This window comes from Sprattus sprattus (genome assembly GCF_963457725.1).
Source record: "Sprattus sprattus genome assembly, chromosome: 10".
Lineage (NCBI taxonomy): Eukaryota > Metazoa > Chordata > Actinopteri > Clupeiformes > Clupeidae > Sprattus > Sprattus sprattus.
In genome coordinates this window covers 11,778,670-11,781,169 of record NC_137908.1, presented here as the reverse complement: position 1 = coordinate 11,781,169, position 2,500 = coordinate 11,778,670, and the positions used below count along the sequence as shown (strand labels likewise).

Sequence of the window (2,500 nt, the reverse complement as noted above, 5' to 3'; positions counted from 1 at the left end):
GAGAGAGAGAGAGAGAGAGAGAGAGAGAGAGTTAGCTAGAAACTATATAAATGCTGTTTGAGTCTTCCAAACTCTTACCCATGACCTGATTGTCAAACACTTATGTGGTGCTGGTCTGGGGCATATTTGACCCTTTCTGCCCAATGTAGCTGCCACTGTTCCGTTTTTAGATTTAGCCTTGCTCACCCACTCCACTCCACTCCTCTCCTCTCCTCTGGCCTGGGGCACTTCCTCTTTGGCCCAGGGATAATTGCCAATTTAGGGCTGTGGGCCTCGCCGTCTCCCCCATCACTGTTTTGACATGGATCCACGCACCCATCCCACAGGCCATTCACACGACCACTTCAGCGGGCCAACGGCTCCGCTCCCTCTTTCTGATGCTAATTGTGCATCCCAGCCCTAAACCCTGTCATGCTAATGACCAGGCATCCCACAATTCATGCTGCAACGATAAAAGAGAGTCTCGGGTCTGTGGTTTTTTCACTTTTCACACAGGCATGTTAATGCATGGTTTTGTTGAAATAGCCAGAGTGGTTATGTCAGGTCTGAACTCGTGTGAATAAAAGCAGACGCAAGTGGGAATATCTTCATGCCCTGCTGTAAATCGTCTTAAGAAGTCTAGATGTGTAATGCACTCTACCGTTATCTCACAGCAGCAGATTAGAATGCAATGTATGACTTCCAGTCATTACAGTATATATATTTGAGGTGGATGTCCACATCCAAGAAGCACAAGCACTTGAGGGTACTGAGACATAGCACTATTGCCAAATAGCTACAGACAGTTGAGAAGCTGTGATGTGGAAAGTGGACTCTGTCACTCAGCCGTTCTCTGATGGTTCTCGACTGTACCACCGCAAGTGTCAACAGCTGTGCGCTGCCGACTGTACAGTCAAAAGACTGTCTGATTTCACAGCTGCGAGGCATCCAGACCCCAATCCCCAGCTGTTCCTGTCGGAACCCATGTGCCTTGTGAACTCACCGCTGGGGCCCCCCGGACCCCGGCGTCCACTGTTAGCTCGTCTGAAGACCAGTGTCCTCAGTGTGGGCGAGATATATGGGCGACTCGGGACGAAGGCCAGGCGAGCGAGTCTCTCGAGGAACACGGCGCCTTATCTACAAGGCATTTCTCCTCCATTCCCATCCCTCCCGCGTTGACATACAAAACTGTTAAAGGCAGGCGAGGGAGTGAGATCATACTTCTGCGCCCCCTTTCTCCCCCCCCCCTCTCTCTCTCACTCTTGCTCTCTCTCTCTCTCTCTTTCACTCTCTCTCTCCAACTTCCTCTCTCTCTGCTTTCAACAGACCAGAGGGAGAGAGAGAGAGGAGAATAGAGGAATAGTATGTGGCCGTGTTTATTTTTCTAAAAGTAGATGCTCGGAGAGGGAGCGTGTGAACTCTGCCAGATGCTGTGGGTTCACTGAGATATCTCATTTTGTGGTGGGGAATTTTTTTGGGGGGGAGAAAAAGTCTCATAAGGTCCAGTAAAATGATTAGCATGTGTGTGTATGTCTCTGTTTATCATTGAGCGCAATTGTGCCTGTGAGAACAAGGGCTCTGCCATAGCACCCTTCTCAATGTATGCTGTAAAAATATGAATTCAGTGTCATTCTTGACATTAATTCTCAGCTGAAATCAATGAAAATGTGCACACACACACACACAAACTGAAGCATACACATTGCACTCAAAGTCATATGTATTCTGTATAATGTATAAACTGAAAGCCTTTTAGTCTGCAAAACAGAACTATGAAAACATCTGCAAAGGCTGCAGAACTGTCTCCCTGTATCCCTTTCCCCCCTCTGTCTTGTTGTGTTCTGTGTTTGTAAGCAGGGTTTAGGTTATGCTAAGTGGGAGGATTTAGAGCAGTTTAGGCACCTGGGCTGTCAACTGTCTCTTTCTTCGTGTCGACGTGCTGTGAGAAATAGCACATGTTAATGAGCTGCTAATGTTCACTGGGAACAAGAGCCAGTGAATGTGTGTGTTTGCTCGTCTCCTTGAGTGTGAGCGGCTGCCAATGGCCTACGATGCCTCTTTGTTTGAACTGAAAGTTGTAACTCTGGATGTTTCAAAAAAAACAAAAAAAAAACAGCTACAGCTACAGCTACGGCGAGAGATGCATATGGAATAAACATGTCATTATTTTCTGTGTGCACAGGGATTTCTAGTACTGCATGGTGTTCTGTTGGTTTCGAAGAGTACTGATACATCATTCTGGAAACCAGCCAAAATAAAAACAATGTTGAGGTTTGTCATCAATTTGAGTCGAGGAGCAGTGCCCCTCACCCTTCCTGGATTGGCAAAGACTCTGTTTACTCCTTGAGTGCCAGAACAATTAGTTATGTTAATTACAAGACCCCCCTCACTAAATACATTAAATAGGTTGAACCCCATTGGCTGAGAGCCACAGGGAGAGAGGGTGTGGCCAAGGCTCTGACATCAGCCCTCCACTTTGAGTAAGCAAAGAGAGTGTGGGAAAAGACACAGAGAGGGAGAC

General features: G+C 47.1%; 1 protein-coding gene across 2 annotated transcripts in view; it reads left to right on the top strand.

The window, feature by feature from the left end:
• cbfa2t2 (CBFA2/RUNX1 partner transcriptional co-repressor 2) overlaps positions 1 to 2,500 on the top strand; it is a 32,823-nt gene that overhangs the window by 8,253 nt on the left and 22,070 nt on the right. Inside the window, exon 1 of one of the 2 annotated variants that reach the window (XM_080845567.1) lies at positions 2,491 to 2,500. This exon is cut by the window's right edge and continues 503 nt beyond it. The exons of the other annotated variant lie outside the window; for it this stretch is intronic. The gene's annotated coding sequence lies outside the window, so the exon portion shown is untranslated. Of the gene's footprint in view, positions 1 to 2,490 lie in introns of those variants that run through there. 2 annotated transcript variants of the gene reach the window in all.